This window comes from Delphinapterus leucas, chromosome 13, assembly GCF_059928025.1.
Source record: "Delphinapterus leucas isolate spDelLeu-1000000601 "Yukka" chromosome 13, BTC_Dleu_Yukka2, whole genome shotgun sequence".
In the NCBI taxonomy this organism is placed as follows: Eukaryota; Metazoa; Chordata; class Mammalia; order Artiodactyla; family Monodontidae; genus Delphinapterus; species Delphinapterus leucas.
Genome location: NC_143141.1, coordinates 12,834,119 through 12,860,513, shown reverse-complemented (window position 1 = coordinate 12,860,513; position 26,395 = coordinate 12,834,119). Strand labels below are relative to the sequence as shown.

General features: G+C 41.4%; 1 long non-coding RNA gene across 2 annotated transcripts; it reads left to right on the top strand.

Moving 5' to 3' along the window:
• Window positions 1-1,978: 1,978 nt before the first annotated feature.
• On the top strand, window positions 1,979-25,058 carry LOC149747684 (uncharacterized). 2 transcript variants are annotated; one of them, XR_016395355.1, is made up of 6 exons: window positions 1,979-2,450; window positions 18,044-18,083; window positions 20,824-20,938; window positions 22,511-22,585; window positions 23,402-23,488; window positions 24,710-25,058. It is a non-coding gene; the product is annotated as an uncharacterized LOC149747684 (long non-coding RNA). The 2 variants fall into 2 exon arrangements; XR_016395356.1 differs by lacking the exon at window positions 20,824-20,938 and having other exon boundaries at window positions 24,710-25,056.
• Window positions 25,059-26,395: the final 1,337 nt, after the last annotated feature.

The window sequence follows — 26,395 nt, the reverse complement described above, 5'->3', positions numbered from 1 at the left end:
TGGGGTGCGTAATTGAAGAGCAGAGAGCCCATCTACTAAAGAAATGGACCAGAACTTTTGTCTTAGAGCGGAATGGATGATGACATGATTCCTTAGCTCTATTTGAGAAGACTGTTAATATTCACGCTGATTATAAGAAGTAAAGAATGTGGTTTATAAACATAACCCAGTTTGCCAGATTCCATTAATGTTTTATTGTCACCTAGAACAATGAAAATTATGCACATTGTTAAGTGTGGCTTGAATTGAATTCAAGTAAGTATTCATAAAGCCAAAGGTCCTAGACACGCAAATAATTTGAAGAGATCACTAAAGGATCACTAAGTCCAGATTCCAAGTTCTAAGAGAGCATCATCCACCCTTGTTTGGTAACAAGTCCCACCAGTCTGCTCACTTAACATGTCCATCGTCTTAATAAGTCGAGGAAACATCAATGGAAACCAGCTAGAATAAGAGAGCTTGATCATTCACGACCACTGGAATCTCTAGATCTCTTCACAGTCTCCACAATGACTTATTCATGTAACCAAGTTGACAATCACAAGTAATAAAGCATGAAGCAGTAGAGGTTATCTGGCCCCCACAGTTGACAAATACACAGAACCAAATTCATGGTATCCGTAGAACTAGGCTTAATCCAGGGCTCTCTGCTGCAGTGTTCACCAGTGCCCTTGGGGTTCCTAAGAGGACCAAAGCCACTGTAGCTTCGATTCTATCATAGCTACCTTCAGGCAGGACTGGCAGCCTGGGCTGGGTATTGCTACTGGAAAAAAACTGGCACTCACCTTGGTTCAACTAATGGGGCAACATAATATGTATCATGAACCACAAAGAATAGCATGGAGTCTTTGGTACTCTAGTCGATTTGGGAAAATACCAAGGAAATTCCCAGGGCAGCCTCTGCAGTACACACTTTACCCAACGTGGGTGGGATGATGTAGTTGAACTTGCCCAAACCTCTGCTCCTCCAAACAGCCCAAGCCCATTGTCTAAGACTTGCATCCCTGTGGACTGACCTATCACATCTCCCCAAAGCTAGTTTCTCCATGAAACCCCAGGTTTTAGGAGTTGGGCCAAGATGCTACTTAACAACTTCCTCTCTCTCATGAAAATGAAGGACAAATGAACAAAAATAACTTCCAAACTACTCACCAAAATGGCAGAAATAAGTAGAAGCATTAAAAGCACTAAGACAGGGCTTCCCTGGTGGCGCAGTGGTTGAGAGTCCGCCTGCCGATGCAGGGGACACGGGTTCGTGCCCCGGTCCAGGAAGATCCCACATGCCACGGAGCGGCTGGGCCCGTGAGCCATGGCCGCTGAGCCTGCGCGTCCGTAGCCTGTGCTCCGCAACGGGAGAGGCCACAACAGTGAGAGGCCTGCGTACCGCAAAAAAAAAAGCACTAAGCAAAAGAACCAACTACACAGGACAAACATAAAGGGGTATTTTTCTAAATTTAAAACAGCTATTGACCAAGTTGTACACTTACGACGTGCAACCAAAAAATAAAAAGCAAACAGTAAAACTTTAATTGGACAGCTTGTAGTACAACACTTAAGGAAAGGTTGTAAGGTTAAACGCCTAAAGTTTGAAATTCCCATACAAAGAGTACTTTTAGCCTTTGCCCAATGATCACACAAAAGGCAAAGCCATGAAAGAAAAGATGGTAAGTTGATCATCATCAAAATTTTAGAATTTGGGGCAAACTTGGACAAAACACACCATGGAAGGAAGTTAAAAGATAAGGTACCTTTGGGGCTTCCCTGGTGGCACAATGGTTAAGACTCTGCCTGCCAATGCAGGGGACACGGGTAAGATCCCTGGTCCAGGAAGATCCCACGTGCTCACAACTAACCCACGAGCCACAACTACTGAAGCCCGCGTGCCTAGAGCCCACGCTCCACAGCAAGAGGAGCCACCGCAATGAGAAGCCCGTGAACCACAACAAAGAGTAGACCCCGCTATCCGCAACTAGAAAAAGCCCGCGCACAGCAGTGAAGACGCAGCACAGCCAAAAAAAAAAAAAAAAGAAAAGTAAAATTAATTAATTAATTAATTTAAAATTTTTTAAAAAGATAAGGTACCTGGGAGAAAATATTTGCAACACGTCTAACAAGCTAATAATTAATATTCAAAGTTTTTAAATTGTTCCTACTAATCAAAAAGAAAAATGCAAATAATTCTATAGGAAAAATGAGTGACAGATGTAAAAAGCATTTCACTGAGATGAAAATGTAAATATCCAGTAAGTAGAAGTAATTATAGTTAACCATACCAGTAATTAGCAAGATGCCAATCAAAGCAATAATGAAATTCAGTTTCCGCCCATCAGGAAGGCACAAATTAAATAGATAATAGGCAATGGTGTGAGGAAACAGATTCACTCACTGGATGGATGGATGTGTGAATCAGCACAGCCTTTTTGGAAAACAATTCCTCAGAAATTTAAAAGGTATGTACCCTTGACCCATCAATTCTACTTATGATAATCTATTGGTTAAGTTACCTTCAGCTTCAAAAGCTAGAAAAACCCAATTCAAAGTGGCTAAAACAATAAAAATACTTACTAGAGCACATGATTGAAAGCCCAGGAGTAGTGTAGGATCATGGTTGCGGATGTGATAGTTCTATGATGTCAGCAAGGATCAGCATTTTTTTAATTCTCTCTGAACTGACTTACATAACATAGGGCCAGTTTCCTTCAAGGCTGTAAGATAATTGCCTTTGACGATCAGAATTGCATGCTCATTCATTTATATCCTGCAAGGAAAAGAATGTCTCTCCCACATCAAATTCTTTCAAGAATGTTTGGGTCGGACTTCCCTGGTGGCGCAGTGGTTGAGAATCTGCCTGCTAATGCAGGGGACACGGGTTCGAGCCCTGGTCTGGGAGGATCCCCTATGCCGCGGAGCAACTAGGCCTGTGAGCCACAACTACTGAACCTGCGCATCTGGAGCCTGTGCTCCGCAACAAGAAAGGCCACAATAGTGAGAGGCCCGCGCACCGCGATGAAGAATGGCCTCCGCGGGCTTCCCTGGTGGTGCAGTGGTTGAGAGTCTGCCTGCCGATGCAGGGGACACGGGTTCGTGCCCCGGTCCGGGAAGATCCCACATGCCGCAGAGCGGCTGGGCCCGTGAGCCATGGCCGCTGAGCCTGCGCGTCCGGAGCTTGTGCTCCGCAAGGGGAGAGGCCACAAAAGTGAGAGGCCTGCGTACCACCAAAAAAAAAGAGTGGCCTCCGCTTGCCACAACTAGAAAAAGCCCTCGCACAGAAACGAAGACCCAACACAGCAAAAATTAATTAATTAATTAATAAACTCCTACCCCCAACATCTAAAAAAAAAAAAGAATTTTAATGTTTGGGTCAACTTGGGAGCCATGCCGTGTCAATCAGGTTCTAACAAGCAACATAGGACGCATTCAAATTTAGCAATTTGAAGTAAACGTAATGCAGTTATTTACAAAGATGTGGGCAGAGTACCAAGGCATAGTGCAGAACCCCAGGGCTGCTAACAGTAGGACACACCCTTTACCACCCATAGGCTTGAAGGGACAAGGGGAGGAAATGATTACCAGAACCCACAGAGAGGGCTTTGTGGAGAGGGCCATTTAATAGGAGTTATGACCTTTGTCAAGAAAATGTCAGGCGAATTTGCAGCAACATGCATAGACCTAGAGATGATCATACTAAGTGAAGTAAATCAGACAGAGAAAGACAAATACCATATGACATCGCCTATATGTGGAATCATAAGAAAAAAGATACAAATGAACATAGTTATAAAACAAATAGACTCACAGACATAGAAAACAAACTTATGGTTACCAAAGGAGAAAGGGGGGAGGGATAAATTAAGATTTGGGATTAACAGATACACACTAGTATATATAAAATAGATAGACAGCAAGGACCCTATGCATAGCACAGGGAACTATATTTCAGTACCTTGTAATAACCTATAATGGAAAAAAATCTGAAAAAGAATATATATGTGTGTGTGTATATATACATATATGTGTGTGTGTGTGTATGTGTAACTGAATCACTTTGCTGTACTCCTGAAACTAACACAACATTGTAAATCAACTATACTTCAGTTTTTTAAAAAAAGTCAGGCCGGGTGACCCCAGAAGGGAGGAACCAGGGAATAGATACCCTGACCTCACCCCTTCCCACCATCCAATTTCTTTCCAGTGTCTCTTGAGGGGTAATAGAAGCCATCCAGCATCATCCCAGTCTTCCATCCCTCTGGGTCATGGTCTTCCTCCAGGGGTGAGAAATCTGTATTCTCTATCCGAAGTGAAATATAAAAAATTATCAGCTTCTGAATCATCACAAGTTAGGTCAATGTGGTCATACCCACAACTGAAACTCCTTTTTTAAAAATTAATTAATTAATTAAATTTATTTTTGGCCACGTTAGGTCTTTGTTGCTGCATGTGGGCTTTCTCCAGTTGCAGCGAGCAGGGGCTACTCTTCGTTGCAGTGCGTGGGCTTCTCATTGCGGTGGCTTCTCTTGTTGCAGAGCACGGGCTCTGTAGTTGTGGCACGCAGGCTCAGTAGTTGTGGCTCGCGGGCTCTAGAGCGCAGGCTCAGTAGTTGTGGCGCACTGGCTCAGTTGCTCCACGGCATGTGGGATCTTCCAGGACCAGGGCTCAAACCCATGTCCGCTGCATTGGCAGGTGGATTCTTAACCACTATGCCACCAGGGAAGTCCCTGAAGCTCTTTTTTAAGCCATTCCCAGTGTTATTCATATAAGGGGGTTAGAGGAAAAGGCAGGAGCGGGGAAGAAAAAGTTAAGCAGTCAACTGATGCACTCCTTGAATCCATAGCTACTCACTAGGTCTAATTTGGTAAACATGTTGCCTTCTTCCACCACTCATTCCATGTTCCCCCTACCCTCTACCAGTACCTCGGCTGATGTGCTCCTTCACCGTGAGGGTGAATCGAGCCTTCATTTCTGTGGAATCAGAGTCCTTTGTGTTCTTCTTTATTGGGTGCTGCAGTTTTCCGTTGACTAAAACTACTGGGCAAGGGACTAATAAGACATGTAACAAGACATGCTCCAGGAAACCCCTTAGATTCCAGACATAATCCTGTTTACCCTCACTGAGTACCAGCAGTCCAGTTTTCCCAGAGTAATCAGGATCAATCACCCTAACCAGTAAGGTGACTCCTTTCTTCCTGTTTATTCAGTGACAAGAGGAGCCTAAATGGTCGGGGGCAATCTTGGCTTCTAAATCCTCAGATCTCGTTTCCTCAGATCCATGTTTGTTGGACAGCCTAACATCAGAATTTAGGTGTCAGAGATCACACAAACATTTACTCCTTCTAAAATTGGAGACCACAACGGCCTTCCAGCCTCCTTCACAGTAATGATATGCCGATGACATGGAGATGATACACGCAAGTCTAAAGGCAAGAAAGAAAGTATTTAAAGTTAAAGAACAGGGGAGGACCTTCAAGATGGTGGAGGAGTAAGACGTGGAGATCACCTTCCTCCCCACAAATACATCAGAAATACATCTACATGTGGAACAACTCCTACAGAACACCTACTGAACGCCGGCAGAAGACCTCAGACGTCCCAAAAGATATATATATTTTTTCCTTTTTCTCTTTCTGTGAGTGTGTATGTGTATGCTTCTTTGTGTGATTTTGTCTGTATAGTTTTGCTTTTACCATTTGTCCTAGGGTTTTCTCTGTCTGTTTTTTTTTCTTTTTTTTGTATACTTTTTAGCGCTTGTTATCATTGGTGAATTTGTTTTTTGGTTTGGTTGCTCTCTTCTTTCTTTCTTTCTTTGTTTTTTTATAGTACTTTTTAAATTTTTTTATTTTTCAATTTAATTATTTTATTTTATTTTACTTTATTTTTTTTCTCCCTTTTCTTCTGAGCCATGTGGCTGACAGTGTCTTGGTGCTGTGCCTCTGAGGTGGGAGAGGCGAGCTCAGGACATCGGTCCAGCAGAGACCTCCTGGCTCCACATAATACCAAAGAGCGAAAGATCTCCCAGAGATCTCCATCTCAATGCTAAGACCAAGCTCCACTCAATGACCAGCAAGCTGCAGTGTTGGACACCCATGCCAAACAACTAGCAAGACAGGAACACAACCCCACCTATTAGCAGAGAGGCTGCCTAAAATCATAATAAGGTCACAGGCACCCCAAAACACACCCCCAGACGCGGTCCTGCCCACCAGAAAGACGAGATCCAGTCTCATCCACCAGAACACAGGCACCAGTCCCCTCCATCAGGAAGCCTTCACACCCACAGAACCAACCTTACCCAATGGGGGCAGACACCAAAAACAACAGGAACTACGAACCTGCAGCCTGTGGAAAGGAGACCCCAAACACAGTAAGTTAAGCAAAATGAGAAGACAGAGAACACACAGCAGATGAAGGAGCAAGGTAAAAACCCATCAGACCAAACAAATGAAGAGGAAATAGGCAGTCTACCTGAAAAAGAATTCAGAGTAATGATAGTAAAGATGATCCAAAATCTTGGAAACAGAATGGAGAAAATACAAGAAACGTTTAACAAGGACCTAGAAGAACTAAAGAGCAAACAAACAATGATGAACAACACAGTAAATGAAATTAAAAATTCTCTAGAAGGAATCAATAGAGTAACTGAGGCAGAAGAACAGATAAGTGACCTGGAAGATAAAATAGTGGAAATAACTACCACAGAACAGAATAAAGAAAACAGAATGAAAAGAATTGAGGACAGTCTCAGAGACCTCTGGGACAACATTAAATGTGTCAACATTCGAATTATAAGGGTCCCAGAAGAAGAAGAGTAAAAGAGGGACTGAGAAAATATTTGAAGAGATTATAGTTGAAAACTTCCCTAATATGGGAAAGGAAATAGTCAATCAAGTCCTGGAAGCATAGAGAGTCCCATACAGGATAAATCCATGGAGAAACACGCCAAGAAACATATTAATCACACTATCAAAAATTAAATACAAAGAAAAAATATGAAGAGCAGCAAGGGAAAAACAACAAATAACATACAAGGGAATGCCCATAAGGTTAACAGCTGATCTTTCAGCAGAAACTCTGCAAGCCAGAAGGGAGTGGCAGGACATATTTAAAGTGATGAAAGGGAAAAACCTACAACCAAGATTACTCTACCCAGCAAGGACTCATTCAGATTCGACGGAAAAATTAAAATTTTACAGACAAGCAAAAGCTAAGAGAACTCAGCACCACCAAACGAGTTTTACGACAAATGCTAAAGGAAGTGCTCTAGGCAAGAAACACAAGAGAAGGAAAAGACCTACAATGACCAACCCAAAACAATTAAGAAAATGGGAATAGGAACATACATATCGATAATTACCTTAAATGTAAATGTACTAAATGCTCCCACCAAAAGACATAGACTGGCTGAATGGATACAAAAACAAGACCCATATATATGCTGTCTACAAGAGACCCACTTCAGACCTAGGGACACATACAGACTGAAAGTGAGGGGATGGAAAAAGATATTCCATGCAAATGGAAATCAAAAGAAAGCTGGAGTAGCAATTCTCATATCAGACAAAATAGACTTTAAAACAAAGACTATTACAAGAGACAGATAAGGACACTACATAATGATCAAGGGATCAATCCAAGAAGATATAACAATTGTAAATATTTATGCACCCAACATAGAAGCACCTCAATACATAGGCAAATGCTAACAGCCATAAAAGAGGAAATTGACAGTAACAAAATCATAGTAGGGGACTTTAACACCCCACTTTCACCAATGGACAGATCATCCAAAATGAAAATAAATGAGGAAACACAAGCTTTAAATGATACATTAAACAAGATGGACTTAATTGATATTTATAGGACATTCCATCCAAAAGCAACAGAATACACTTTCTTCTCAAGTGCTCATGGAACATTCTCCAGGATAGATCATATCTTAGGTCACAAATCAAGCCTTGGTAAATTTAAGAAAATTGAAATCGTGTCAAGTATCTTTTCTGACCACAATGCTATGAGACTAGATATCAATTACAGAAAAAAATCTGTAAAAAATACAAACACATGGAGATTAAACAATATGCTACTAAATAACCAAGAGATCACTGAAGAAATCAAAGAGGAAATCAAAAAATACCTAGAAACAAATGACAATACAATGACCCAAAACCTAAGAGATGAAGCAAAAGCAGTTCTGAGAGGGAAGTTTATAGCAATAAAATTCTACCTCAAGAAACAAGAAACATCTTACATAAACAACCTAACCTTATTCCTAAAGCAATTAGAGAAAGAAGAACAAAAAAACCCCAAAGTTAGCAGAAGGAAAGAAATCATAAAGATCAGAGCAGAAATAAATGAAAAAGAAATGAAGGAAACAATAGCAAAGATCAATAAAACTAAAAGCTGGTTCGCTGAGAAGATAAACAAAATTGATAAACCATTACCCAGACTCATTAAGAAAAAAAGGGAGAAGACTCAAGTCAATAGAATTGGAAATGCAAAAGAAGAAGTAACAACTGACACCGCAGAAATACAAAGGATCATGAGAGCTTACTACAAGCAATATACGCCAATAAAATGGACAACCTGGAAGAAATAGACAAATTCTTAGAAAAGCACAACCTTCCGAGACTGAACCAGGAAGAAATAGAAAATATAAACAGACCAATCACAAGCACTGAAATTGAGACTGTGATTAAAAATCTTGCAACAAACAAAAGCCCAGGACCAGACGGCTTTACAGGCGAATTCTGTCAAACATTTAGAGAAGAGCTAACACTCATCCTTCTCAAACTCTTCCAAAATATAGTAGAGGGAGGAACACTTCCAAGCTCATTCTATGAGGCCACCACCACCCTGATACCAAAATCAGACAAAGAGGTCACAAAGAAAGAAAACTACAGGCTAATATCACTGATGAACATAGATGTAAAAATCCTCAACAAAATACTAGCAAACAGAATCTAAGAGCACATTAAAGGGATCATACATCATGATCAAGTGGGATTTATCCCAGGAATGCAAGGATTCTTCAATATACACAAATCAATCAATGTGATAAACCATATCAACAAATTGAAGGAGAAAAACCACATGATTATCTCAATACATACAGAAAAAGCTTTCAACAAAATTCATCACCCATTTATGATAAAAACCCTCCGGAAATTAGGCATAGAGGGAACTTACCTCAACATAATAAAGGTCATATATGACAAACCCACAGCCAACATTGCTCTCAATGGTTAAAAACTGAAGCCATTTCCTCTAATATCAGGAACAAGGCAAGGTTGTCCACTCTCACCACTATTATTCAACATAGTTTTGGAAATTTTAGCCACAGCAATCAGGGAAGAAAAAGAAATAAAAGGAATCCAAATCAGAAAAGAAGTAGCAAAGCTCTCACTGTTTGCAGATGACATGATGCTATACATAGAGAATCGTAAAGATGCTACCAGAAAACTACTAGAGCTAATCAATGAATTTGGTAAAGTAGAAGGATACAAAATTAATGCACAGAAATCTCGTGCATTCCTATATTCAAATGATGAAAAATATCAAAGAGAAATTAAGGAAACACTCCCATTTACCATTGCAGCAAAAAGAATAAAATACCTAGGAATAAACCTACCTAAGGAGACAAAAGATCTGTTTGCAGAAAACTATAAGACAGTGATGAAAGATTTTAACGGTGATACAAACAGATGGAGAGATATACAATATTCTTGGATTGAAAGAGTCAACATTGTGAAAATGACTATACTACCCAAAGCAATCTACAGATTCAATGCAATCCCTATCAAACTACCAATGGCAGGGCTTCCCTGGTGGCACAGTGGTTGAGAGTCCGCCTGCCAATGCAGGGGACACAGGTTTGTGCCCCGGTCTGGGAAGATCCCACATGCCGCAGAGTGGCTAGGCCCGTGAGCCATGGCCGCTGAGCCTGTGCATCCGGAGCCTGTGCTCTGCATCAGGAGAGGCCACAACAGTGAGAGGCCCATGTACTGAAAAAAAAAAAAACCTACCAATGGCATTTTTCACAGAACTAGAACAAAAAATTTCACAGTTTGTATGGAGACACAAAAGACCCCGAACAGCCAAAGCAATCTTGAGAAAGAAAAACAGAGCTGGAAGAATCAGGCTCCCTGATTTCAGACTATACTACAAAACTACAGTAATCAAGACAGTATTGTACTGGCACAAAAACAGAAATATAGATCAATGGAACAGGATGGAAAGCCCAGAGACAAACCCAAGCACATATGGTCACCTTATATCTTGATAAAGGAGACAAGAATATACAATGGAGAAAAGACAGCCTCTTCAATAAGTGGTGCTGGGAACACTGGACAGCTACATGGAAAAGAATGAAATTAGAACACTCCCTAACACCACACACAAAAATAAACTCAAAAGGGATTAAAGACCTAAATGTAAAGCCAGACACCATAAAACCCTTAGAGGAAAGCATAGGCAGAACACTCTGTAACATAAAACACAGCAAGATCCTTTTTGACCCACCTCCTAGAGAAATGGAAATAAACACAAAAATAAACAAATGGGACCTAATGAAACTTAAAAGCTTTTGCACAGCAAAGGAAAACATAAACAAGACGAAAAGACAACCCTCAGAATGGGAGAAAATATTTGCAAATGAAGCAACTGACAAAGGATTAATCTCCAAAATTTACAAGCAGCTCATGCAGCTCAATATCGAAAAACAACCCCATCCAAAAATGGACAGAAGACCTAAATAGACATTTCTCCAAAGAAGATATACAGATTGCCAACAAACACATGTAAATTGATACAGCCACTATGGAGAACAGTATGGAGGTTCCTTAAAAAACTAAAAATAGAACTACCATATGACCCAGCAATCCCACTACTGGGCATATACCCTGAGAAAACCATAATTCAAAAAAGAGTCATGTACCACAATGCTCATTGCAGCTCTATTTACAATAGCCAGGACATGGAAGCAACCTAAGTGTCCATTGACAGATGAATGGATAAAGAAAATGTGGCACACATATACAATGGAATATTACTCAGCCATAAAAAGAAACGAAATTGAGTTATTTGTAGTGAGGTGGATGGACCTAGAGTCTTTCATACAGAGTGAAGTAAGTCAGAAAGAGAAAAACAATAATGTATGCTAACACATATATATGGAATCTAAAAACCAAAAAATGGTTCTGAAGAGCCTAGAGGCAGGACAGGAATAAAGACACAGACGTAGAGAATGGACACGGGGACATTGGGGAGTGGGGACACGGAGAGTGGGAAGGGTAAGCTGGGATGAAGTGAGAAAGTGGCATGGACATATATACACTACCAAATGTAAAATAGATAGCTAGTGGGAAGCAGCCGCATAGCACAGGGAGATCAGCTCAGTGCTTTGTGACCACCTAGAGGGCTGGGATAAGGAGGGTGGGAGGGAGACGCAAGAGGGAGGAGATATGGGGATATATATATATATGTATAGCTGACTCACTTTGTTATAAAGCAGAAACTAACACACAATTATAAAGCAATTATACCCCAATAAATATGTTAATAAATAAATTAATCACTTAACTAAAAAAAAATGCAATTGACTTTAGCAGAAAGGAAAGAATAAAACTGAGCACATCATTCATAATAGGGATAAGTATTGTTCCCTGAGATTTTATTTCATTTGTTGTTTGTATGTCTGTGCATGTGCTAGGCTGTACTGCAAAATGTATTTCTTCCATTGCATCACAGTAAAAAGAGTTTGAAAAACAAACAAACAAAAAATAAATAAAAATTAAAAAATAAAGTTAAAGAACATTTGCTTTAAAACAGAAACAGACTCACAGATACTGAAAACAAACTTATGGTTACCAAAGGAGAAAGGGGGAGGGATAAATTAGGAGTTTGGGATCAACAGATACACACTACTATATATAAAATAGATAAACAACTAGGACCTACTGTATAGCACCGGGAACTATATTCAGTATCTTGTAATAGCCTATAAGGAAAAGAATACAAAAAGAATATATATATATACGTTTAACTGAATCACTTTGCTCTACAACCGAAACTAACACAACATTGTAAATCACCTATACTTCTATTTAAAAAAAAAGAATGTTTGTTTAAAGAAAGGTCAGAAGATAATAACATTTCTACCAAGTCATCTATTATAGTGAAATAACATGGCTAAAGAATATATATTTTTAAATTACTTTCACCTATTTCTGTTTTCTTTAATTAATAGGCTTTCATTTAGAGCAGTTTCAGGTTTATAGGAAAACAGAGCAGGAAGTACGGGGAGTTCTCATATACCCCTCCCCACAAGCACCCCCTTATACACACACAGCCTACAGAAGTTCCTTATTATTAAGATCTTGCATTAGTGCTACATTTGTTATAATTGATGAACCAATATTACATATATAACATTGAGATTATTATTAACTGAAGTACATAGTTTACATTAGGCTTTACTCTGTGCTACACAATTCTGAGTTTTGACAAACACATAACGTCATGTATCTGCCATTACAGTATCATAAACGATAGTTTCACTGCCCCAAAAAATCCCCTGTGCTCCACCTATTCATCCCTTCTCCCTCTCCTAACCCCAGACACCTCTGATCTTTTCACTGTCTGTATAGTTTTGCCACATTCCAGAATGTAATATAGTTGGAATCATACAGTATACATAGCATTTCAGACTAGCTTCCCTTATTTTGCAGTATGCATTTAAGGTTCCTCTTTTTACAGCTTGATAGCTCCTTTTTTTTTTTTTTGGCTGAAGGATATTCTTTTGTATTGATATACCACAGTTTTTCTGTCCATTAGCCTATTGAAAGACATCTTAATTGCTTCCAGGTTTTAGCAATGATGAACTAAAGCTACTCTAAACATTCATGTGCATGTTTTTGTGTACAGTGCAATTTCTGGATGATATGGTAAGACTATGTTTAGCTTTGTAAACAAACAAAAACTGCCAGGATGTCTTCCAAAGTGGCTGTACCATTTTGCATTCCTACCAGCAATGGCAGAAATTTCCCATTGCTCCCCTTCCTCAACAGCATTTGGTATTGTGTGTTCCTGATTTTGGCCATTCTAATAGGTGTGTAATGGTATCTCCTTGTTTCAATTTACAATTCCCTAATGACATATGATGTGGAGCATCTTTTCACATTATATGCCATCTGTATATCTTCTTTGGTGAGTTGCCTGTTCAGATGTTTTGCCCATTTTTAATGGGTTGTTTTCATATTATTGAATTATCAGAGATCGTTGTATATTTTGAGTTTAACCTATTTCTTTTCACTTTTGTTAATATGGCCACTAGAAAATTTTAAATTCCGTACATGGCTCACATGTGTAGTTTACACTGTATTTTTTTTAATTGGAGTATAGTTGACTTACAATGTTGTGTTAGTTTCAGGTGTACAGCAAAGTGATTCAGTTACACATATACATATATTCATTCTTTTTCAGATTCTTTTCCCATATAGGTTATTACAGAATATTGAATAGAGTTCCCTGTGCTATACAGCAGGTCGTTGTTCATTATCTATTTTATATGTAGTAGTGTGTGTATGTTAATCCCAAGCTCCTAATTTTTCCCACCCCCCGTGTTTCCCCTTTGGTAACCATAAGTTTGTTTTCGAAATCTGTGAGTCTGTTTCTGTTTTGTAAATAGTTCATTTATATTATTTTCTAAAAATTAGATTCCACATATGAATGATATAATATGATATTTGCCTTTCTCTGGCTGACTTACTTCACTTCGTATGATTGTCTAAGGATGCAGCTGTACTGCCAGTAGAGGCCCAGGTACAGCATCATGAAGGGGCAGCCACTTACCCAGCTCATGTGGAAGGGCCAGGGGCTGGGAGACAGGGCAAAGCAGAACATTTTGGTGTGACACTTTTGACACACTCATTTTGCAACCCTGAAAAAACAAAACATTACATTTCCAGCTTTTTAGAGTGAATTACCTAGCAATATGTGCAACTCACATGCTCATCTAATGGCTTGACTTCCCTCTCCCATTCCCTGATCCAACACTGCGGGCCTCGGGGTCTCAGTTTATCACCTGGGTTCCCACTGCTGTCTGTTAATGGTCTGCGGCCCCAGACCCTCACTGATTCAAGCTGTCCTGCTCTTTGGTCAGATTTTTCCAAAATACACATCTGTTCTTGCCACTTCCTCCCTAAAACCTTCAATGATTCCCTACTACCTGGACAGTAAAGTTCAAACACTAGCGCAGGTCAGGTCCTAGCAAGGGATAGAGCTTACACTCAAAAGATGCAACTGGGGAGAATGCAATCAAAGAGGTATTTACAAAAGTGCAGGCAGGTCCCGAGGAAACAACAGAAGATGGTGAAGCTGCCGACAGCTGGAATCTACTACGCTTTCCAGAGGAAAAAGGGCAAGGGGACCTGGCGTGACCTGACACAGAGAGAGCCGAAGCTGTGATCTTACTTATTGGAACGTAGCCATTGACAATTGGCCCAGGAGTTCGGCAGGGGGGCCGGGGCGGGGGCGGAGGGGGGAACGGGGGTGGCGGTCGTGCGCTAACCAAACTCTTCCCCCTCCCTCTGACCTCCCAGTGCCTGAGCCCAACCGGGAGAGAGAGGACAAGAGACCTCTGAAGTAGCCCACAAGGTCAGTTTCACAGGCACGGAGCATGTAGTGATACGAGGCACGCCCACCTGAGGCTCGGTGGTAACACTTACCGCTGGGTTTCCTGACCCAGCCCATAACTGCCCGTCCACCTCAAGGCACCCCTGCTGCAGGCCGCCCACTCACTCTGGCCAAGAAATCCCTCCGCAAGGCAGTGCAGATCACAGCACTCCCCTGAGTAAAACCCTCCGCGCTCTCTATCCAGCAAATCCAGACTGTACAGTGAAATCCCAAGACCATCTTATAAACTGACTCTGCGCACCTCCTCGCTCACTTTACCTTCACGAATGCAAAGGTTTGGTTCAGCACAAACCCCTTATAGAGCATCCTCAGCCACTACCCTCTCTTGGATGCTGCTACAGAGAGGGCCTGGCTGCCAGCGAACCCGAAATCCGTCCTTGTGGTCACCCTAAAACACCTTCAGGGCTTCCAGGGACCCTGGCTGAGCTAGTGTCAGAACTGTGCCTCCTCTGACCAGCAGAGGGCGCCATGACACCGAACAACGTCGAAAGCACTTTCGGAGGCCACCCCGGGCGTGGGGTTGCGAGAGCTCTGAGCTCGGCGTGGTGCCTGCAGGCAGGACAGTTGTCCAACCCGAGAAATGCGCTTGTCAAACTTTTTTTTTTTTAATGCAAACCACGGTTTGAAATACATTTTACCTTGCAACCTAGTACACACATATGCGTATATTTATTATCGAGTTTTAATATTAATCTGTCCAAATCTGATTGCTGATATTTCACAGTGATAAATTCAAAATTAAATAGTTTAACACAATTAAATTTAATTAATTAAAGTGGAGTTTTGGTCTTTGTACCAGTAAAGCAAGAGTTTTTTAAACTGTTTTTATGCGACTAAAGCATTTATTTTGTGAAATAGTCACAATTTTAGTTATTGAATGCATGGAATTTTCTGTACCTTATTTTCTTGCTGTGTGCTTAATTAAAAAAATTTTTTTCAATGCAACTTATTTTAAGACATTTTTAAAATATAGCTAACCAAAAAAAAATGAAAATCTGAGGCTGTAAAGTCATAAAGGCCTACAGTCTCCTTAAAATGAAACATTTAATTTTCATGTGTTATTTATTTTCTGGGTAGCAGAGTGCGTAACATTTTAGTTCAACCTAGAAAGTTATGAGATTCACAAATCATACACAGTTGTGGGGAAAAATACTTTGTCATAAACTCTTTAACATGTTAAAAGATAAACTGGGCCTTATTAACAATTTTAAGAGTTTATCTGAGCAAAAATATCCATTCGAATTGGGCAGCATCCAATCTAGCTGACAGAAAGGAGCACTGAGGAGCTGTACAAAATAAGACTTTTATAGGCAGAAGGGCCGGGGAACAAGGAAGTAAAAAGTCCGGTTTGTTGTTACAAAGTTACTTTCCTTTAGGGGATGACAGAGGTCCACCAGGCAGATGACCTAACTAGTGTTGGTCAGTTGATCCCTGATTGACTGGGTTAAGATTCCATTTCTGGGAGATCTGGGAACACTGATTAAGTGAAACCTCAGTTTGTTGACACAGGCTTAGCATAATCGACTCCATTTTGGGCCTTTTGTCTTGTTTTTTAACAAACATAGTAATTATCTCATATTTATATTCATGTTCCAAATAATTATCTTGCTTAGTTTAAATAGCTTGTTTGCATGGAGAGTCATCACAGGCAGCAAGAGCAGGAAACAAACCACATGGATGCCTTGTGAGGTGGACCTTCCTTTAGTTTCCACAAATGCAAAACAAGAAACAGTGTATTTTGTAAGCTTGGCTACAACAGTGTGGGAGGGAGCCCTGGAGGAGGCAGTCACAAAAGGATGCCATTAACTGTTAAAAGCAAAATGCTTCTCACAATGCAGCACCATACCTTTAACCAGCCTGTGCAAAAGCTGTTTGCGGTGTTTGAGACCAACAGAGAAAAAAAAAAAGGTTCCACTTTCAAATAATAACTACTAATAGATTGTTAAAGTTTTCATTACAGATTGATAAAAGTATGTAAGCGTGCATAGTTAATACAATAATTGGGATCCCTGAAGAGAAGTTCTTCAAGACAAGCTATTAGGGGGTGAAATATTCAATGAGTCAATAAATGTTCTAAAACAAAGATCTTCTTAGAAGCGCTGCAAAAGTCTGTGTCCTTGTGATGGGGCTGCAGTGATAAAATGTCACCGTGGCTTTGTTACCGAGGCCAAGCTCGCTCTGCTCGCTGCTCTACCGGACAATAAATCAGAGAAGCCAGCAGAACACGGCAGACTAAAGTCTCAAAATAACCATCTCATCAGGGTTTGGATGCCAGTTTCTCTTATAGAACAGAGAGGGGGAGGAGATGAGGAAGTAAAGTAAAAAGGCTATAAGTTTTTGTAAATATCACCTGGAATGGCCAGCCCCGGGGAGGGGGTGTGTTAATTTCTTCTTTCTTACAGCCATCCACAGGTGCACTGGGTCGGATGTTTCCCTGAACAAAGGCACTTTGGTTTAACATTCAGGCAGAGGAGCAGGCTTCCCGGAGGCAGGCCATTATGTATAGACAGTATCCTTTTAGGGAACAAAAGCAGCTGAAAGCAAAGGTTAAAGTAAAAGAAAGAGATCCAACATGCAGTCTGATTCGGCTCTTCCGTGTTACAGCTTTATATCAAGTCCTTTCTGAAAGTACTGAAATTCAGGTATTTGGGGTGATTACTGAATTCACAGGGAAGAGCTGGCATGTTAAATCTTGCTTAGACAGCTGAATTCCACACCACATGATGTTAAAACATTGATGTGTCTTACATGGAAACAACCTAAATGTCCAGCGACAGATGAATGGATAAGGAAGATGTGGTACATATATACAATGCAATATTACTCAGCCATAAAAAAAGAATGAAATAATGCCATTTTCAGCAACGTGGATGGACCTAGAGATTATCATACTAAGTGAAGTAAGTCAGACAGAGAAAGACAAATACCATATGATATCACTTATATGTGGAATCTAAAATATGGCACCAATGAACCTATCTATGAAACAGAAACAGACTCACAGACATGGAGAACAGACCTGTGGTTGCCAAGGGGGAGTGGGTAGGGGGAAAGATGAGTGGGAGGTTGGGGTTAGGAGATGCAAGCTATTATATATGGAAAGGATAAACAACAAGGTCCTACTGTAGAGCACAGAGAACTATTTTCAGTATCCTATGATAAACCATAATGGAAAAGAATATTTTTTAAAAAAGAATGTATATATGTATAACTGAATCACTTTACTGCACAGCAGAAATCAACACAACATTGTAAATCAACTATACTTCAATTTTTTAAAAAAACTGGTATAAAAAAAAGGAAGAAAATGTTGATGTGCCTTATAAAACCCAACTGCTTCTGTCCAATCTGTTTTCAGCTCCTTGTTAAGATGTGGGAGCAGAAACCTCTGCTGAAAAGTAAGTAAAAGGAGCCCTTTACCAAGAATGTGTGAATGGTTCAACCCTTATCGTGCTGAATGGATTCTGCTAGTTTAGGTTCTGTTCCTTTTTGTTTTGCAGTTGATTTCTGTGACTTACTACAGGTCTCGGCCCACAGTTGATAAGGCACTGTCTTAGAAATGGAGCTGGGAAGAAAATATAGATCATTAGCAGCTGGCTCTAGAGAGCATAGGGCCCCTCTCACCTCCTCCAGGGTTGGCCCCATGGGGAGAGCCGAGCTTGGAATTAGGAGAAAAATGTCTTTGGCCCATTCCGTCCCCAGGCAAGCTTGGACCCCACTTGTACTTCATTTGTTAAACGGGGGAGTAGTTCCTGCCCCTTTTACTTCTGTTGTTGTTGTAAGGGTCTGACGAATTAAAAAAAGACTTCAGGGGAAAATAAACTGCTTTATATAGAATACAAGTGTATCATCAGAATCATTCAGCAAGGACCAGCATGTCCCTGCCCTGTTCCCGGCACTACCTCTCTGCCTAGTGGCCCTGCGGGTCCCCAGGCTACAGCCACTCCTGGGCACAATCAAATGCACACACATTCCCAGAGTTAGGAACAGACTGTGTACCCCAGGTCTGTTTCTAAGACAACTGATCAGAGCCACAAACTCTGTGGCTTAGCCTGCTCAGCACCGGGCATGGTTCCTGCCGCTGTTCATGATTTGGTACCTAGAGTTATCATACCACAAAATACCCACAGAACGGAATAGTGCCATTCTATCAGGTCACCCCAACACCTTGGCAAGCGGGGGTTGGAGGACGGCTCACCCCGATTTACCTATGAACAGGTGTGTGCAGAAGCACCTGTCATCAGCCTTTTCCTCATAGGAAGTACCACCTGGACCACACTTGTTCCATCCTTTCTCCACTTATGGACTATCATCTACTCTACCTACATCTCTGGCCATCCTCTCTAAGTGACCAAGAGGACATTTTGATCTGGAAAGGAAGTGACCTGCCAGCCCACACAGCTGGAGGAGCTTACTATCAATCTCAAAGTCTTCTTTCACCCTGATGTCACAACAGGCTAAAATAGTGAAACATTAAGCCAATAAATCAAAGAAGCTTCTACATGTTACCAAATAAATTTTTTTTCAATTTTCACATATATTAAAAACTTCTCCCTGTGCCTACTCCTTAACCTAGAAAGTCCTCTTCTAAGGCTACATCCCAAGGAAATAGTCAGTCACTGCTGAATTTATAGGGTATATGCATGTGTCCAGCAATGTGAAATCATTTCAAAAGTTGTAGGATGTTCACGTCCTCTTTCCTCAACTCTGATGCCAAAAGGGGTCCACTTGGACCCAAATATGTGTTAGCAATGTAGAAGGTACTGGAGAGTTGTAGAAGGCATGGAGAAGGTTTACAGTGTAACCCCCAGGAAACAGCTTAATCACCCCAGCATCCAGTGTCCCTTCTTTGCACCCACTGGCTGGCTTCCCCTTCCCTGCTCTTCCCTCCCCTCCCCCCTTTCCCTCCCCCACCTTGCTCTCCCCCTCTTTCCCCTTTTCTCTCCTTCCATCCTCCACTCCTTTCCTCCAATCAACATTTCACTGACTCCAGTCTGGTCCTTTCTCACTGAAACCCATTTTTCTCAACTCTCCACCCCCGCTCCTGCCAAATTTTCATTCTTTATCCAGTTCAGAGCTGACCAAAACAAAGGCCGATACAGTACACAGGACAGACCTTCCTTAGAACACAGTTTAATGACCATGTTTTGACATATTGGTATGATTTAGGGGCTCGCATCCCCCTTGGAAAGACTAACAAGGAATTCTCCAACAAAGATGGGTCTCCCCTCACTAAAAACCCCTATAATGGATGAAAAAGGAAAAGAATTTTCTACATACTTTTACATATTCCGTGGAACGTTATGCAACAATTAAAAACGATCTTATAGAAGCCTACCTTGTGACATGGAAGGGAGTGCAAGATACACAGTTAGTGACAAAAAAATTAATTTTTCATGCTTGATTCTATATTTGTAATTAAAAAGAAGTCTATAGATGAAAAATAAAAGTCTAGAAGGATAGACAGTAAACATTCATACTGATTAAGAAGTAGTGTAGGAGAATTGTTAGGAACATGGGTTTGGAGTCACAAAAACCTGGGCTACATCCCCTCTCTGATTTATAGACATGTGGCCTTAGAGCAATTTACTCAGCCTCAAAGCCCCTGTTCTTTTATCTGAGTGCTAGGGCACTTATAAGATTTAGGTGCGATCATACAGAGCATGTATAACACATGTTAGGTGCTCGATAAAAGTTCATTATAGTCATTGTTGTATTAGGTTCCAAACGGTTTATGGAAATTTTTCCTGAATGAACCATCTATTTGTGTCATCATGAAACATAGTCATGCTAAAATTTAATCATCAACTAAATATTAAAGAATGTTTACAAGGAAAAAATAAGGAAAATGAAATAAATAATCAAACAGCCAATCGGCTGTAGGGAGAAGTAGGTCCTTGGGGGGTTGATCAAGGGCGGTCTCCCGGAAGTGCTTCACATTTTAAAGATTAGGGGGCCAGAGGAGGCAGAGGGCGATGGTAGTTGGGTCTAAATGAGCATCTGGAAGGAGAGATAAGAGAGGCCACTGCTGCCTGGACGCCCTCGGCTGTTAAGAGAATTTAATGAGAGCAAAAGCCTTGCTTGAACCCAGTCTCACTTGCCGACTTACCTATTCTTTCCCCTTTTCCTTGCATCAAGGCTGTTTTCCACAGACACCTTGTTGTGGAAGTGAACCTGCAGCCACCTCATCTTCTCCTTCCTCCTTCATCACGGTTTAGATGGTTTCGTGCCATTGAAGGGGGCTACAATAAAGGTTAGAGAAAGCTAAACATCTTTGTTATCTGCTGCTACATTACTAACCATCCCAAACTTAGTAGCTTAAAATAATAACAACCATTTATTTTGTTCAAAACTCTGCCAGGTGGACAGGGCTCAGTGGGGACAACTCATTGCTGCTCCAGGCAATGTCAGGGGGCTTAGCTGGATGGAGGATCCACATCCAAGGCTGGCAAGTTGGTGCTTACTACTGATCAGGAACTCAGCCAGGGCTATTGGCCAAGGGCTATTGGCCAAGGGACCCAATTCCTCTCCACGTGGCCTCTCCTTGGGGCTGCTTGGGCTTCTTTACAGAATGGTAGCTGGGTTCCAAGAGCAAGTATCCCAACCTACAGAAGAATGGAAGAAGAGTCGAAGTTCGTAGTCTCTTAAAGCCTGGGTCCAGCAACTGGCAATACTTCAATTCTGGCATATTCTATTGAGCCATCAAAGAACCTGCACTGATTTAAGAGGAGTGCATGTAAATGTCATCTCTTGATGGGAGAAATGTCAAGGAACTTGCATTCATATTTAAACTATCACAGTCTGCCTCTTGGCCATGATTATTTCAACTCCTCCCTTACGCGAAATACGCTTCTGCCCTCCCAAGGGCCCCAAAAGTCTCATCCAATGAAGGCATCAGCTTGCGGTCCAGGATTTCATCATCTAAACCAGGAAAAGTCCAACCTGTGGGCCAATTCTGGCCAAGCCCACATGTTCCATGGCTCTTTCCCAAGTTCAAGGCCAGCAGTAGCTGCTCGAATTTTTTAAATAGCACATCGCTCTGACTCTGATTCTCCTGCTACCTCCTTCACTTACAAGGACCCCTGTAATTACATCTGGTTCACCCGGAATCATCTTCCCATCTCAAGACGCTTAATCACACCTGTAAAGTCCCCTTTCCCATGTAAAGTAACATAGTCACAGGTTCTGGGGATTAGGATGTAGACATCTTGGGGCCATTATTATTATATATATTAGATTATATATATTAAGTCCTCATTTTATTTTTTTACTTCTCTGTCCCTTTCAGTCCAAGCTTTTATCATTCCTTTAAAAACGTTTTGCATTGTAGCAATGTAGGGGTAGTGGATTAAGAGTTACAAACTATTAGGTATAAAATAAGCTACAAGGATATAACGTACAGCATAGGGAATATAGCCAATATTTTATAATAACTAAAAATGGAATATAACCTTTAAAAATTGTGAATCACTATATTGTACACCTATAACATATATTATTGTAAACCAGCTATACTTCAATAAAAAATTTTAATAAAAAATAAAGTCTATGAGAACAAAATTTTCAACCATCATATATATTATATATATATATATATATATACACATACATATATGTACGTGTATATATAAAATTCCAATGATCTTCCTTTTAAGTAACTTGGACTCAAACTATAGATTGATGTTCGATTAATACTTGTAAATCAATTAAATTCTTCTCTAACGGAAAAATAAATTCAATAACAAAAGTTTAAAAAAACATTTTGCATTCGCAATTGATAATCAATTCAACTAGACAAAAAAACACACCTACGTTTCCTTTCCAGATGGCCCATCTACCTTGCATTGCCTGTGAGGCTTCTGTGGGACAAGACCTTCAAGTTTCTTAAAGGACCTGCCAGGTACGCCCTTCAATCCTTCTAAAGTTTGATTTCCCACATTACCTTAGGCAACAGTTTTGCTAAACTTCCCACCACGACATAACACACATCATTCTTTTCTCCGGCTTTCAGTCGCATTTTCCTCACTGCCCTTCAAGCCCTCATGAGCAAAGACTTCCAGCTTCCACCGGCCACCCAAACCCAAAGCCAGGGTCACATGTTTTAAATTTTAGTTACTGGAGCACCTCTCCTGATACCAAAACCTCTTCTAATTATCTATTACTGCCATAACCAACCGCCGCAAAACTTTGTGGCTTGTTTTGTTCACAATTCTGCATTATGGACAGGGCTCAGCTGAGATAGCGACTCTGTTTCATGTGGCTCGGCTGGGCCTGGAGGATGATTTTCCAGCAGGTCACTCGTTTTGCTCTCATGTTGGTGTTAGGTATCAGCTAGGAGCTCAGCTGGGGCTCTCAGTAGAGCCCCAATTTCTTTCCACGTGGACCCCTTAGTGGGGCTGCTTGGAATTTCTCACAGTATGATGGCTGGCTTGCAAGAACAAATATTCCAAGAGACAGGAAGTCAAAGCTGCCAGTCCCTAAGACCTGGAAGCGGCTGGAAGCAGACACAGTTCCACTGCCTTCTATTGGTCAAGCAATCACAGCGCCCACCCAGAGTCAAGGGGAGGGCGCATAGACCACACCTCTCAAGAAGAGGAATATCAAAGAATCTGCAGTCATCTTTACTTTGCCCCACCAGCGAGCTATTGACTAATTGTTGCTGTCATAATTTCACATCTACCCACTCCCATCCACCCCCATCCACCATCCATTCCAGATGAGCAACAGTTCCTGGTGGTACATAAGACACGCCAGCACGCCGACATCCACTCAGAGCTGCACACACGGTGCATCCCTGGCCCAGGTATGTGGTCCTCACTCCTGGTTTCTGGAACATCCCCTCTGGGCTATGGGCACCAATGATTTTGGCCCTTCTCAATCCCCTAGATCAAGTCTAAATTGTCTTCCTTAGCTATGGACCTGCATGGACAAGGGGCTGGAATAGCACTCATTGGCTTGGCCTGGCTGGGTTGGTTTTGGGGGGTTTGTTTTTCATTGTTTTTTTTTTTTCACAATGCTCCTCCTTATGTTTTTCTAACTATTCGTAATTTCATTCCTAAGACCACTCCGAGCAACTTGCTCCAAAGAACAAGAACAGATATCTTCTCCCAGGAGGCCCTAAAAATCAATGGGTTGTTAGAGATACAGTGGGAGGGAGAGAATGGAGCTTGAGAACATACATGCCTTGGTGTGTCCTGGTAGGGTACCACTGACGTCACTCTCTCTATTCCAGGGGATACAATGACTCATTTTGAAAACAAATAGAGAATTAGTCTTAAAGTGCTTTTGGTCCCACTGCTTTGAGCATTCTTTGCTGATGGAGACAGATCCCAGATGACTGAATGTAGCATTTTTCTAGGTGGATCTGTGGATATCACCCGATTGGATACCATCTAAAGATCTGTTGTGAATTTCATTATCCTTGTGAGCCAATTCTGTCCATAACGGGATAGCAGTCACCTAAATGTCTCCAAGTTCTTCAGACAATTGGGGTCATCTTTTTTGCAATGTTTAAATAGGAATTCACTTAATCCCCTACCCAACATATGGTGGAAACCCAATTTCCCCTACCCCGTTCCCTAAGACCTCGGGTTTACCTCTCGTCATCACCGATTTCTTACATCCTCTGACCTCTCTCATGACTCACATATTTCAATTGGCTCCTATGTTGGTCCCAAACTGACCCAGAACTTTGGTCTCCTCTAAAAAAGAAAAGGAAAAAGAGTTGGTACTGGGTGTTACTAGCCCTGTAGTTAGCAAACTTGGCTTTAGAAATACCAGCAAGCCTTAGATATCCTGATGCTGAGTCTGCTCCCTAGATCAATCAAATAGGAATTTCTGAGGGTGGGACACAGCCCTTTGTATTTTTATTAACTCCTTTGGGTATTTCAGCTGAGAAATTCTCAGCTAGCACAGTGCTTCTCAAACCCAAGTGTGCATGAGAACCACCTGGGGATCTTGTTAAAATGCAGAGTCTGGGGCTTCTCTGGTGGTGCAGTGGTTAAGAATCTACCTGCCAATGCAGGGGACACGGGTTCGAGTCCTGGTCCGGGAAGATGCCACATGCCACGGAGCAGCTAAGCCCGTACACCACAACTGCTGAGCCTGCGTGCCACAACTACTGAAGCCCACGTGCCACGACTACTGAAGCTCACGCCTAGAGCCCGTGCTCTGCAACAACAGAAGCCACACCGCAACGAAGAGTAGCCCCCACTCGCCACAACTAGAGGAAGCCCACGCACAGCAACGAAGACCCAACACAGCCAAAAATAAAATAAATCAAATAAATAAACTTTTAAAAAAAGTAGAGTCTGTTTCTGGGGTTGGAGTGGGGCCCCAGATTCTTCATTTTTCATAAGCTCTCAAATGATACTGATACTGCTGATCCTTAGACCACACTTGAAGTAGCAAGGGGTCAGCGCACATGGGGGAAGACAGCGGTCCAGCAAACAATCTGCACCCTTCCTGGTAGACGTCCATCAGTGACACCACCATCAGGAACTTCTCAGACGCCATCTCCTCCAGTCCCAGCTCCCAGTCTTCTCTCTCCTTTCATGTTTCTTGGCCTCCCTCAAGCTCTAGGCCCCTTGCCTTGTCCTTCTCAGGATGCTTGTGGAAGTATCAGACTTTCCCTTGTTTATTGGGTGGATCAGTCTAATCCTCTCCATCTCCCAGCACATCCCATCCCCATTCTACGAGCTTTGTTTCCACACCTAAATGCACTGTCAAAAGGATTGACTAATTCCAAAGCAATATGACCTCCATCTTCTCAACCAGAGGTTCCCAAACTTCTCAGCTCACTGTGCCTTAGTGTCTCAGGAACTTCTACAACGAACCTCTAAGACAAAAAAAAAAAAAAAATATATATATATATATATATGCCTGACAGTTCTGTTTATTAAGTAGTCAGATTGATACAACTTAATGGAATTTGCATACACAGGTCTAACCCATGTCCTTGTTTCCCTCAAAAATTTAAAGTATCCCGTGGCATTGACACATGTACACTGTTGATACTATGTATAAAATAGATAACTAATGAGAACATACCGTATAACACAGGGAACTCTACCTAATGCACTGTGGTGACCTGAATGGGAAGGAAGTCCAAAACGGAGGGGACATATGTATGGCTGACTCATTTTGCTGTACGGTAGAAACTAACACAACATTGTAAAGCAACTATACTCCAATAAAAATTAATTTTAAAAATAAATAAATAAAGTATCCCATGGCACCCCTGTGAGTGTGGTGAGGTGCCCCAGGGCACCTTGGTGAACACTTGGGGAACCATGTTTCTAAACTAATAATTGGGATAAACGTAACCTCCAAATGTCCTAGGAAGGTAAGAAAGCCTTGTGGCAATGATTCTGTCTGATCCAGATGGGGCTGAATTCGGTTAGTAAAGAGAGGCTCTCTGGGCATTTCTTTCCTACCACTAACCACAAACAGGCCAGACTCCACTCTCTTCTGTAGCCAAGAGAGTAACTTTCTAGATTCATCTCCCAGTGGGATTCCGAAAGCACTCTGGAGTTAGAACCATAGAAGAAAGAAAATAAGGGCGGAAAAGTAGTTCCTATCCTGGTAAAAACTGTAAATATGACTCATCTCATACCAGAAAATCTAGCAGGGGAGCTCAAGTGTTATTAGGAAGCTGTATTACCTGACAGTGTAGACTGTTTCCAGTTAGGAGCCCAACCCTACAGCACAG